Here is a 14,590-nt window from a genome sequence, read left to right as displayed (position 1 = left end):
AGTCTGTGGCCGGGACTCATATCGCTGTGGATTACACAGAACTCTGACATCTTCTCCCCTCTCCTGCATGCCGCGGAGTAGTGAGTTGTGCTAATAAAATCTGTGCTGCCGTGGTTGATATATATATATATTGGCGAACGGTGCATATGTGGCAAATAAGATCACTGCTGTTTTAATACAAGTTATGCCTAGAGGAAAGACTATGATATCTTTATCACTGCAATTGTGATTATAAACTTCAGACAACGAAGAAAATCTACACACTGACAAGTGAGGTCCCAATTAAAGATTATGAGGATGGAGTTCTATTGCCTGGCAGTGCACTATAGGCAGATGAAGCATGTCAGATTGTGAAATCTCCTGCGTGTGGCTACAGAGATTAGCAGTGGTACTGTTGTTTTGATTTTTAACATTGAGGTGACATTCTGTCTGGTAGTGGTTATTGGGATTATGTCATTGATGTTAGATTGATGATTTTATTGTTGTCTTTATTGTTGTTTTTATTAAAGATTTATACAGTATTGGCTGTTTAGGTATACACTATATATATATATATATATATATATATATATATATATATATATATATATACAGTATATATATATATATATATATATATATATATATATACAGAGGGGCTGCAGCACACAACATAAAAACAGTGACAGGGGCTCTTGGTTACGCTTTAACGCGTTTAAGCTCACCAACTGCGCCAAAGTGTCCCCATTCTGGTGAGTCCTACTCTAACCAGGCAAAAATGCTAGTTTTAATCAGCGTTCTAGTGGGAACCCTACCAAAAGCCCAAGGGTCAACTAAATGGGAGAAATGAAATTAAAAACACCTCACCTTCTACTAGATACTAACTGAACTATGAGCTCCGCTCATTTATATGCTTAACTGTGCTAGAGGTGGGTGTGGTTATGCACGCTCATAGGGGAAAATAATATATGTCAGGGGATGAGCAGCACAAACCAAATTTTATGCAATACTATGCAAAGCATGCTTTGCATAGTATTGCATAAAATTTGGTACGAGCTGCTCATCCCCTGACATATATATATATATATATATATATATATATATATATATAAAACACAAATGTTTTTGTTTACAGTGTCATGTAATTTGCATGAGGTATGACCATTTTATTCCAATACCAGTGGTGGTAATCTTGTTATTGTATATTGGTGGCCATGGCCCATGGTATGAATATCATGCAGATTGCTGTTACCCTGTCCCTCCTCCCTTGATTTGAATTTGTTTTATGTGTCCCCAATTTAACTAACAAAAAACTACAATTTATTATACCCTAATTTGACCTTTGGTCTTTCTTTTTACTTTTGTTACTTAGTGTCTTGTCTTGCATTGGTCTGTTGCACAGAACATTGCATATTGCCTATCTAGTGTTTTCCATATATACCTTGTTGGTGGTGCTGACCTAAACATATACCGCAATGTAAGCTGACCCGTGTATAAGCTGAGGTACCCACTTTTTCCATTAGAAACCAGAAAAAATGATTCACTTGTGTATAAGCCCCCCCCCCAAAATAGCCCCCTCCACAGTAGCTAGATGTGCCCCCAGTACTACTAGTCAGCCCCCTCCCCATAGCCAAATGTGCCCCAAGGGTGATACAGCTGTGTCTCAAGACACTACTAGATGGTGTCATAGATATGAGACACAGCGATTGGCACACAGGAAGAATCCATGATCATTGCATCGCTGACACGTTGCCTGCACGCTCCGCTCCACAAACCAGGGGTCACTGGTAGTCTTGACTCTTGAGCAGCGCACTCTGCACACCATGTTACAGGGGATGGAGGGCACGGACACAGCAGGGCGCCAGATGGCAAGAGCAGGATCACTAGTGCATGATCATTACAGTCCTCTGCCAGTAACAAAACCTGCTCAACCAGCCGTTCTGCTCCATTGACTCGCATATATGCTGAGGGGATAACTTTTTGTGCTGAAAAATTAGGCTTATATGCGAGTATATAAGGTAGTTTGCCTATATACAGTACTTTGTCTTGTCACTTAACTGTTCCTGAGAGGGGCTCACAATTTAATTCCTACCATAATCAGTCCATCATAGTCTAGAGCCAATTTAAGGGGGAACCCAAATCTGTATGTTTTTGGAATGTGGGAGTAAACCTGAGTGCCCATAGGAAACCGTTACAGACACGGTTGTGCTGCAAGTAATAATCTTTTCTGCCTCTTTGTCTGTTTATAATCACTGTGATATAATTTGAGACAAATCATTCCATGAAGCCAGCAGACAGAAAGTTTGTATGTAAACTGTAAGACCTAACTAGCTATCCAACACATGACAACACTGCCAAACAAGACATACACTTCATTAATAAGACTAGAGTAATTAACCTACTGATTATTTGTTCTTTATTCATTGTCACTTTAAGGGGAAAGAACTAAGATGTAATAATCAACAGAATAAAATGAAGGTCATGCTGAAATTATGATTTAATCAGGATGATTGTGGACTGGAGCTGAGAAGTACCGGAGTTCATTTCCATAAACATAATATGATGGAAATTATAGATAACGGATTGATATGCAATAACTGAAGTCTGGGGGAAAAGCGGGGAGCATAATCAAATTTATAGCTGACTTTTTATGTTGACAAAGATTTTCTTTGGATTTAATTAACTGATGTGGAATTAGAAAGAGGCTCATCAACCAGAGGTTATCAGATATGTTCATATTAAAAGGATACTTTTCACCCTTGTTAGCTAGAGTCTATTTTGCTATACAAAAGATTTTAGCTTTGTGTGAATGCGTTCCTCTTTTACAGTCAGTGTATTATTCTGGAGTTATTGGCCACTTTCTGATAGTATCTAATAGCCATAGCTGTTAGATGTTTATTCTATTTGGCAGGCAATTATTATATCCCTAAAAAGTAAAAAAAAAAATCCAGTAGCTCAATTATTCCATATATTCAAATTTTCATTTAATGCTCTAGGCACAATATACAAAAACAATACATAGAGGCTAAATTAACAGAAGTCAGTTGCGTAACTCACGCGCTATAATGACCATGAACTGCAATGGAGACTGGACATAGGCTTTAAAGAGAAACCATGACCAAGGATTGAAGTTCATCCCAATCAGTGGCTAAAACCCCCTTTCCCATGTGAAATCTTTTCCTTTTCTCAAACGAATCATCAGGGGGCTCTGTATGGAGCTGTCTGTCTGTCTTGAAACCCCTCCCACAGTGTGATGTCAGGACCATGGTGCTGACATCACATTGTGGGAGTTTTGTTGTATTGTGGGAAATAACAGCTGTTTCCAACTGCCAAAAAAGCAAGCAGCAGCTACTTCCACTGACATCATAGATTATACAACGGGCAATCACTGACTAAATTATTTATACATAATTATTGTAAAAATTAAGCACTTCTGTTCATTATGTTATTTTCACTGGAGCTCCTCTTTAACCTCCCTGGCGGTGCATTTCTGTCTGGAATTAGGAGTCAAAAGCGGTACATTTTTTTTTCAAGAATTTTAGACCTCCAATTCTTAAGTCTAAACTCACCAAAATATATCAGAATAAAGGCCTGGTAGACATTCTGCATATAAATAAAAGACTGGAACAGAAATTTGCTGAAATAATTACATTTATCAATAAACTTAAAAAATAGGAAAACTGTACAAATAAGGCAGCAAGAAGATAATTGTATGCATTATGTACACGTATACTTAGTACACCTCCCGTGTATGATAGTTTTAAAGCAGGGAGCAGCACAGAGTCCAACATTGCAGTCAGGGCAGTAGATGCGCGACTCCTTCCTGACTTTTTTGCCCCTCTCATCGGTCTTGGAGCAGCACACCACACATGTCCTGGTTGGTGTGGTTTTTTTGGCAGCGGGAGGTATGTGCTCCGGGAAGTGCCGGCCAGTGAGTCGCTCCGGGTTAACGACATAGGAGGCACATCGCCCGGTCCTGGCATCTGCGGCAGTCTGGTACCTCAAACAGATACACTCGCACATCCTCCATATGTAGTCCGCGTGAGTAATTGGCCTTTCACTGCGCTGCTTGTAAAGTACATAAGAATTCCACAGAGACTGCTCCAGAAGATGTCGTAATATCTTTTTGAAGTACTTCTGCTGCTTGCGGACTGCGGGATAAAATGTCACTGCTTGGTCTGCTCTGTCCACTCCACCCATTGTTTGGTTGTAGTCCACCACAACCTGCGGCTTCTGTATTTCCTTTCCTCCACTTGTTCTGTTGGGAACAGTGGAGATGTTGTGGACCGTGGAAAGGAGACAAACGTCTTTTTTATCCCGCCAGCGGAGAGCCAGCACCTTTCCTTTCTGCCAAGCAGCTATGTCCCCGGGTTTCAATTTCTGCTTCCCAAAAGATGTAGGCATCTCTCGCCTGTTCGGCCTAACTGTGCCATAGGCATCAGTGCGATGCTTTATGAGGATCTCAAAGAGTTCCGGGGAGGAATAAAAATTGTCCGTGGTGACACAATATCCCTTGTCCAGTAACAGCTCAACAAGTGATAAAACTGAACTTGTCGCCACTTCATAGTCGCTGAACCGGGGATTGAACTTTGTTCCCTTTCCGGTGTACAAAACTGTATTCCAGATGTACCCGGTTGAAGACTCACACAACATATAAGATTTTATTCCAAAGTGGGCCCACTTAGAAGCTATAAATTGCAGCCAGCTCAGCCTCCCCTTGTAAGCCATCAGGCTCTCATCCACGGATATATCCCGCTCTGGAACATACGTGGTCCTGAAGTTCTCCACCACCATCTCGTACACTTCCCAGATTTTTTTTCAGTTTGGGAGCAGGGTGAGTGGACTCCTCAAAGGTGTCATTGGTGAAATGGAGAAATTTCATGATGAGCGAAAACCGGTACTCGCTCATCACCGTACCAAAGAACGGGGTCGCTATCATTTTGTTGGTGGTCCAATACCACTTCTGCAGGGGCTTCCCGACCACCCCCTGCAGAATGATAAGTCCCAAAAATAGCCAAATATCTTCTTTGGTGACCGGCTCCTAGGTCCTGCTTCTTGAGAAGTGGCGTCATGGAGCAGCCAGTTGTTGGGTGGCATAACGATTAGTCTCCTCCACAATCTTCTCAATAACGGCCTCATCAAAGAAGAGCTGCAGGTAGGCCAGGGGGTTGTGCTCACACACTTTCTTCAGGCTAGGCTCCCCAGTAAAAGAAAAACGGGGGGGGCGGTTGCGGTGCCTGAGAAAGATCAATGGGGCACCAGACCCGGACATCGCTAACATCCGTGGTGATGGAATTACTCTCGCTGTCGCTACCTCGGTCAGATGAGAGGTCCCCAGGTGCGTCACTGTCGCTTGAGTCCGCCAGTGACTGCAAATCGCTGTCCTCCAACTCCACCAGCGATTCCGCAGCGAGCTGCCTTCTTGAAGCTGAGGCCATAGCAAACTACAGGCAGACAGAGGTCGGTGAAAACGGCAGGCAGAGAGTTGTCAAAATCCAGGCAAAAATCGGTACACAGTAAATCAATCAAAGTCCAGACAAAATCAGTGCAGGGAGAAGGCAGAGAGAATAGTCAAAAATCCAGGCAAAAAAATCGGTACACAGTAAGGCTAGTTACACACCAGGACGTTGCGTTTAGGGGACGTTATAGGGCACATAACGTGCCCCTAACGCAACGCCTGGTGCTCTCTGGTGTGGACGTCAGAGTGAGCCGCGTTGTACAGCCGCGTTGTGCAGCTCACTCTGGCGTCCGTGATGCGTACTCTTGGACACATGCGGCATCACGTGGTCCCGCCCGGCCAATCGCCGCACAGAGCGGCCGCTCCAGGAAGTGAACACTGCACGGCACTGAGTGCAGTGAATATTAATTAGCCATGTGCCCGGCCGCTCTACCCTCCTTCCTCCCCAACATGACTGAGCATGTGCAAACAGTCTAACGCGGCTTAGCCGCGTAGACACACAGCATGCAGCACTTTGCTGCGTTACAATGTAACGCAACGTGGGCAGTGTGAACAGCCCACTTGTGTTACATTGCTGTGCATTGGGGGAGCATTACGGGCTGCACTAACGTGAGCCTGTAACGCCCCTGTGTGCAAGAAGCCTAAATCAATCAAAGTCCAGGCAAAATCAGTGCAGGGAGAAGGCAAAGAGAATAGTCAAAAATCCAGGCAAAAATCAGTAACGGGTATCCAATAATCAGTGGTCAACAATAAGCAACTCACAGATCAAACAGCCAGCAGCCACGGTCTCCAGAGAGCAAATGGCACCATTGAATACAAACTAACTTGTATTCAATGCAATGCTACTTGTGGCCAATCAGATCACTTCTCATTTTTTTTTTTCATAATCTGCCTCCCTACCCCTGTGGCCAATCAGATAATTTGTGTCATTTTTATTTTTTTTCCTCTTCCTCCCCCTGTGGCCAATCAGATTGTTTATTATATTTAATACTTAGTTTCTTCTCCCTCCCTACCCCTGTGGCCAATCGGAATGCTTTATTGTTTTTTTTTTCCCTGACTCTCTTTCCCCTCCTTCCCCCATGACCCCATGCCGCCGCCCGACGTCACGCCGCACCGCCGCTCCATGCCACCGATTGGCCGCCGGGTCCCCAGAAGATCAGCCAGGTAATGGGGACTCCGGCGGCCGGGAGGGAGAAGCCTGGGTCCCGCTGTGCAGCGCAATCAGCGCGCGGGACCCAGAGAGACAGTGCGCAGCGTGTTTTCAGCCAGCCCGACCTGTGTTCGGGCTCACCGCTTTCAGCACACAAAGCGGAGCCCGAACACAGGTCAGGCTTACCGCCAGGGAGGTTAATGCAAAGCCTGCATGGTGTGAGTTAGAATTACACGATCAGTTACAATGCAGTACTGTGAACAGCCCCATAGAATTGTATTGGCAGTGAGTTGACATGCAGGAAATTTAAGCACCCAGCGGCTAATGGACGATTTGGGCACCCCATAGGCGCTCATGCAAATATTGGCTATTAGGCGCCCAAAGCAGAAATTTCTGCGCACAATAATTATAGTTTTGAAAATTACATTATAGTTTTTTCAATTTTTGTATAGATTTAAAAAAATATTGCATTCACATGCGGGATTATTGACTTTCAGTACATACAATTCGTATGTGGAACAAAGAGTGCTGCAAAAATCTGCAGGAAATAGTCCGTTTTTGTTTTTTGCCTCAGAATGGATTACAAAAATTGCATCTAATGGAAACTACTCCATTTAAAGTGCATTGTTGTCAGTAATAATTAGAATTTTCGCAATGCAAATTCGCACTACATCTTTCATTGCAAACCGATCAGAGAGTAAAAATCATTTTACTATCACTCATCACTCATTTTGATCAGATTACTGCAGAAGTGTGTTGGAAATTTGTTTTAACTGCTGTCACTGCTAGATTTGAAATTTGTTATTGTTTTTTAAATTTAAAACATTATGGTTTGTGATATATTTAATGTTTTGCATTTACAAATTATTCATTTTTCTATGAGAAGAAGATCTGTATACTCATTAATTAACATCACTGTTCCTGCTAACTGAAGCCATGTTCAATTTTTTTCAGATTGGCACATATTAATTTCAAGAGACGCCGATAAAGAATTTGATTGAACTTGATCTAAAGAAGGAAAGAGATCACTCCAATTCTATTGTCATCCTATTATAACCATCCTCACTATGTCTGAGTCCACATGAAAGAGCAGAATTCAATCATTTCCTTATTCATGAACAGATAAATGAATTAATTTGATGGGAAGTTGGAACAGCAATTATTCCACATTACATTTCCAACCCCACAGCCTGATAGTGATGTTTAGCTTTCAAAAGAGTCAATTAAAGATCAAAATGGTTTATACTGCTTGTTCCAATGCTGGGAAGTGATTGTGTCAAATTATAAGGTTAATGTGGGTTTAGTGAAAAAGATGATATTTATTATATGTTAAATAGTTTTAAGTGCATCAGTATTTTATGTATGATAGAGGTTGGACAGTAGAATATGCAGTGGAAGCACAATGGTAATTAGATCATCTTTTGTGGAAAAAGTGGGGAAATTTGATTTGCATTCTATTTTGTATTTTGTATTTCTAAACTCATTGGAACAGGTGAGGCCTAAAACTTCAGACATCCACTCTAACTTGGTACCGTACCCTAGAATGACAAAGCTACACCTGAGAGAGAACATTACTTTCTTTCTTCTGACATCACTTGGTCTCATGCTGACTGATAAATGTGGCAGAGTTTATCAGATCAGCTGAGTGTCCCAAGAGTGTAAGCACTTGAGAAACCTCAGAGAGAGGTGAAATAAAATACAGGGTAAGCAGGAGCCTTATAATGGTGGCCATACACTGGTTGATATTTTTTAATCAATATCCAGCCGATTCGATTATTTGATCGAACCTGCTAGACAGCAATGCCGCAAATGATGGCCGAATGATGTGCCAGGTGGAAGATTTCACTCGATCAGACGCAGGTTGGGAGCACGTTGCTAGCAGCATTTTATTTCGGGCTTTTAAAAACAGCAGCAGAGCTCCACTCACATGTTCACTGGCGTTTTCTCCTGTGTCTTCTCTCCACCACCGGGGCTTCTCCCTGCCCCTTCACTTTTAGGGAGAAGTGGGTCACATAACACAACACTAAACATAACATAACATCAGTCCGGATGTTGGGGATGTTAGCTAACTGGACATACGTTTCCACATGAGCAATAAACTGAACTGAACTGAGCAATGAAAGAGTTTATTGCTCATGTGAAAATGTATGTCCAGTTAGCTAACATCCCCAACATCCAAAAGAGACTGCATACACCTAGTAGGTGGATCACAATGGCCTAGAAAGTTGTCAATTGATGCATTGTATTGCAGTGTATTGACTCCCGGGAGTATGTGGACATTTAGGTAGTGTCACGGTTGCCACCTTTTGGGCAGAAAAATACTGGCTTGGGGGTGTGGCCTAAAAGTGGGAGGTGTTTGTTACGACCTTTTTTTTCCAAAATAGCACTAGAATCTGCAGAAAAAAAGCCCTTTTGAGAAAAAAATGCTCAGTGTCCTCTTAAAAGCCCAATTAGGTGGTCATATAGACAACGGCATAGCCTCCCTTTCCTACCCCTTATATTTCGTCTGCTGCTGGTCTGCTCCTTAGCCCCTCTTTATGACTGTAATAGCCAAAGCTCCAGTACAAAATACAGCAAAGGAAGCCTCATTTGGATCCAGAGGCTTCCTACTCCTAATGCTTGGGTACACACGATGCGTTTCCACGTTGAATGTGCCGCTCGATTCAATTATTTCCGATCACATTTCGATGATTTTTAGGTCGAATGCCATGTAAAGTATGGCAAATCGATCTAACAATCCATCGAAATGCGAGTCGGACATGTCAGAAATAAACGAATCGACGGAAATCGAGCGGCGCATTGAACGCGGAAACGCGTTGTGTGTACCCAGCATTAGGTAAGTATTTGTTCTTGAACCTGTGCTTCAGCTCAGGTCTTCTTTAATGTATAGTCTATATTGTATATCTAGATGCAGAGGGGCGAATGGAGCAGGCATTCACCTTCATTACTCACTAAGCGACTGGCAACATGAGCAGTGTACCCTAAGCTACATACTCACTCTAAGATGGATCAGGGGATATGGGACGTGCAAGCGGTTCCTGAGCCATGTTCGCAATCATGTACAGCGTCAACAAGCGACGGGAGCGAAAGAGACTTTAAACCATCACAGTAATTATGTGCAATTGTAAAGGGATCCTGAGCTGTAATTTAAAAAAAAAAGGAATCTGGACTTACCAGGGGCTTCCTCCAGCCCCCTGTATCCAGTGAGGTCCTCTGGGATCCTCTTCTTCCTTCCCCTGGTCCCACTAGCGGCTCGGTAATCGGCAACTTCAGGTGAAGTCGCATCTGCGCGCCCCCACAACACGCCTGTCGCCATAAGCCTCCTGCGCACGTGCGGCTCTCTAAAGAGTGAACCTCTCATGCGCAGGAGGCATACGGCAACTGGCGTAATGATGCAAAGGTTGCAGTAAAGTCGCTGATTAATGGAACCACCAGCCAGAGCAGAAGAAGAAAGAAGAGGATGCCGGAGGACCTCACGGGCTACGGGAGCTAGAGGAAGCCCCAGGTAAGTTCAAATTCAGTTTTTAAGTACAGCTCAGGGTCCCTTTAAACTAGCTCTTGTGCAGTTTAGAATCGCTCAGAGGGATTTCTGGAAAGGCTAAGGAGGTAAGTGGACCGGGGGGAGGGACCCTGAGGAGGACAACAACTTGCATCTGGACATGTAGAAAAAGGTAATCTAGCCCACCATGTTTCCATTATGTTTTTCATGGGTCAGGTGTACTTTAACGCTGTGCAGTGTAGAAAAGTGTAGAAAAACAGCAGTAAATAGAGCTGACAAAGAGCCCCATAAGAAGCGCAGGCGTATGAAACAGTTGTAGGGCCATCGTTCTGCTTAGTCAACCACAGCCCAGATACTCAGCTCTATTTAAAGTAAATGTGAAGTGAGTTGGTAAAAAAAAAAAGTCAGATACGTATGGACAGGGAAGGTTCTGGATACTATAGACCCTTCCCTGTCTTCTCTTACACCCCTCGTTCCAGTGCTGTCACCCCTGTTGTGCGTACTCGACTAACTGGTCGAATACACGACTGGGAGGCTCAAGTGCTTCCAAAAACTGGCGGACCCGTATTCGTGCATGAGTATACTGCACATGCGTTCTCGCACAGTACAGAGCCGCACGACTTCATAAGAACTCGGGGAGGGGACGCAAGTGCTTCCCAAAGCCTCCCTATGTGGCAAATGTAAATGGGGGTGATAGCGTTGAAAAGAGGCGAACAAGAAGTCAGGGAAAACTCTATAGGATCCAGAGAGCCTTCCCTGTCCATAGCTATCTGTCTTTTAGATTTTACCTCACGTCACATTTACTGTAAATTAATGTACATTAAACAACCTTTTCTTCACAGTGTTCTTTGTCTGCAATTCAAAGGCAGTGACAATGCAAAAAAACACAAGGAAGTACCGTAAATCGAGCTGATCTGGAAGCAGTATAGTCACTGATGAGAGCTACTCAAAGTGCTGCTTTCTTTACTGTGATGTTTCATTATCACACTACAGGTCTGCTGCCTGTCAGCTTCAGCATGTGTCTCCTGTGAGCTGGGAGCTGACCTTACTGATAACGATCTTCTCCGCTCTCCTCTGCCCCTCTCAGCTGCAGCTGCTCTGACTGTCACTGAGGAAGACATGCAGTGCACAACATTCAGGCGCACGGAAGGATCTTCCCTGTTCTGCAGCGCGGGGCTTCCTTTCTAAATTGTGTCCCTCCCTCCTCCACTCCTCATTGGATAGACTCAAGCAGCAGCTCCAGCATTGGCTAGTGGAAAGCTGGTGCTGCTGCCGCTATTGGCTAGATCTTTCCTTTTTATATTAATGACACTTCTGTGTGTCATGACTTAGATTGCGCAGCAGGGATTTTCCGGCAGATGACGTGCCGGTATAAATTAGATACCGGCTTCCGGCTTTTCAGTGGAAAAAGCGGCCATACCGGCCATATACCGGCTGGGTGGCAACCCTAGGTAGTGTGCGGAGTGAATGCGTAGCATGAGTGACACAGCCGGCTGTGATTTGATGTCACCACAGTTATAACCATTTTGATTGGGGTTATGGAGAATTTGGCTTTAGAGATTTAAATAAAGAATTATGTGTTTTAAAGGGACACTTAAGTCAAACAAAAAAAATGAGTTTTACTCACCTAGGGCTTCCAATAGCCCGCTACAGCTGTCCGGTGCCCTCGCCGTCTCCCTCCGATCCTCCTGGCCACGCCGGCAGCCACTTCCTGTTTCGGTGACAGGAGCTGACAGGCTAGGGACGCGAGTGATTCTTCGCGTTCCTGGCCACAATAGTGCCATCTATGCTGCTATAGGATATATCATATACCATATAGCAGCATAGAGGGTGGTAATGTGTCTGGGAACGCGAAGAATCACTCGCGTCCCCAGCCTGTCAGCTCCTGTCACCGAAACAGGAAGTGGCTGCTGGCGGGGCCAGGAGGATCGGAGGGAGACGGCGAGGGCACCGTACAGCTGCAGGGGGCTATTGGAAGCAATAGGTGAGTAAAACTCATTTTTTTTGTTTGACTTAAGTGTCCCTTTAAGTAGACACCTGTGAACATATTTGAACACACGAGCACTGTGATTACAGTGCAGGAGATTTGGGCGCAGCCAGCGCCATCATAGGCCGAAATAGGAATTACGGCTATAGTGACGCACAGTCAGTAACTTCGGCGCCGTCAGAAGACGGAGCTGAAGTTGCTTCTAAAACACTGTAATTCGCCTTCCAGCAACAGCTAGAAGCAGAATTACATTATTCCCCACCATCCACGTGGACCTAGAGGGGGAATAGTATTTAACGCCGCCGGGAACTTGTGCAGCAGCAGGATAAGCCATACCGGCTGTATCCTGCACCCAAGTCTCCCAGCAGCCAATTCATATGTATGCTGAACACAGGACAAAACCACACACACAAAAAAAGAACTAAACTTGTGCAAGTATAAACAGCATGTCTTCCTACAAATTTACAAAGCATTGTAATCTGCCGTCAGATCGCCCTTATTTTTTTGTTCTCTAATTCCAAAAATATAATCACCTCTTTTATAATGCCATCTTTTATAAAACAGTGATCACATTTGGTCACTGGTTTAGAGTGCCTGATCACCAGCACCCTAATTCCCTAATCTGGTGATCTGCAGTCAGGGCAGCCATCGCGGGGGGTCGGCGGGGGGGAATGACACTGCAGTGAGGGGCCCTGGGCCCCCCTCAAAGCGCTGGAAGGGCCGCATGTACTGGCTTCAGGCCTGTGGTTCACTAACCAGCACAACGCGTTCCAGCTCTGAGCGCTTGACCGTGGGGAGCAGATGAATGAGCCCACTACAGTGAACTTTCTATACTGGGGCATCACCTATATCTGGCTACAGGCTACCTATCCTGGGCCACCACCTATGCCTGGCTATACTGGGGCTGGAACCACCTATACCTAGCTACCTATACTAGGGCGCCACCTATACCTGACTACCTATACTGGGGCACCACCTATACTTGGCTACCTATACTGGGGCAACTATACCAGGCTACCTATACCGGGGCACCACCTATAGTTGAATACCTATACTGGGGGGACCTGTATCTTGCTGGCCTATACTGGGGCACCAGCTATACCAGGCTACTTATACTGGGGGCATCTACACCAAGCTACTTATACTGGGGCACCACCTATAGCTTGCTACTTATACTGGGGGAACCAATACCTGGCTACCTATACTGGGGACACCTATGCCTGGATACCTATACTGGGGGCACTTATACCTGGCTAGGGCATGGGGAACGAGCTGAGACAGAAGAGGACAAGAGGTAACACAGGGGGATAAAAGAGGCACAGGGGGAACAGAGGCGGACAAAACCTACCTGTATTTTGCTAGTATTTGGCTCCACCCACAACATGTCATGGTCACACACTTTTTGCTGCATCAAGCTGTGCATGCCGCTTTCTTTGGTGTCAGAACCACACACATTTTTCGCCACAGTGCACTTCGCGCATGGACAAGGGGGTGGAGTGGCTAGTGGGCGGGCACAGAAACCAGTGGGTGGGCCCAGGGAGGGGGCCAAGGCCAGATGTTGTTTGAGGGGCCCCAAAATTTCTGATGGCGGCCCTGTCTGCAGTTCTGTTGTACAGAATAACAGATCCCCTGACTGTTACTTCTCACTTAAAAAAGCAGAAGTACACGCCCCATAGAGTTTAATTTCAGGGCCCCCCAATATGTCACGCTGAGACCTGAAGTGATACCTCCATGCCAAGAAAACTCTACTGGGCAAAGTTTCATTTGCACGCCTGCTGATGGGAGGCAGCCATCACACAGTTCTACCATAGAAGGCTGACAAATATTTACTTTATACATTTATTCAAATTTTCTTGTATTTATTAATATTTTATTTTTTTCTTTAAGGTCTGCAAATTATTTTCTGTAAAAAATCAGCTTTTGACTTCCTACATAATTTCAGGACCAAATAAAGCAAATAAGCTAACATTTTGTATCCTAGGGATGGAAGAGCTACGTCTGCCAAGAAATGTAATTAGGTTAATGGGGAATAGTGGCATTACTGCATTAGAACCTCTAAGCATTCTTAACCCAGATGAAGTCAAAATTCTACTGTATATTCAGAAGCAATATCTGTTGCTTGAGAAACAACTATTAAACTGAATTTTATTTAGGTTTTGTAAAGGAAATCCTTAAAGCTGGCTGATACGTCTATAAGGAAATTTAAAGTACTCCTGAACCAAGTTTATTTTTTCTGATTTTTAATAATGTTTTATCTTTGATACCATTGTCCCCCTCCAGCGACCACTGTGGCCCCCACACTGCTCAGCCATAATACTCGAGTGAGTATGACGTTGATTATGGGCAGGCAGGAAGTGGCAAATCTCCTCCTCTGCGTCTGTGACTAGGATCGCTCCCTTACACTCCTCGCTTATGGTTCCCGATACTGCACACAGTGCGCAAGAGAGCTGCGACGTGTGTGCATTTCAGAATAGTTATAAATACTTGTGCAGCTTTGTTCCTTCATTGCTAAATTTG

The 14,590-nt window shown here is 44.4% G+C and overlaps 1 long non-coding RNA gene across 1 annotated transcript in view; it reads left to right on the top strand.

Annotated features, from left to right (window-relative positions):
• Positions 1–7,832, top strand: part of LOC137570882 (uncharacterized) — a 106,631-nt gene extending 98,799 nt beyond the window's left edge. Inside the window, exon 3 of the long non-coding RNA XR_011031216.1 lies at positions 7,542–7,832. This is a non-coding gene — a long non-coding RNA (uncharacterized lncRNA). The remainder of the gene's footprint in view (positions 1–7,541) is intronic.
• The last annotated feature ends 6,758 nt before the right edge of the window (positions 7,833–14,590 follow it).

Source organism: Hyperolius riggenbachi, chromosome 4 (genome assembly GCF_040937935.1).
Source record: "Hyperolius riggenbachi isolate aHypRig1 chromosome 4, aHypRig1.pri, whole genome shotgun sequence".
NCBI lineage: Eukaryota > Metazoa > Chordata > Amphibia > Anura > Hyperoliidae > Hyperolius > Hyperolius riggenbachi.
The sequence above is the reverse complement of the archived record's forward strand: the minus strand, read 5'-3'. Positions and strand labels throughout refer to the sequence as shown.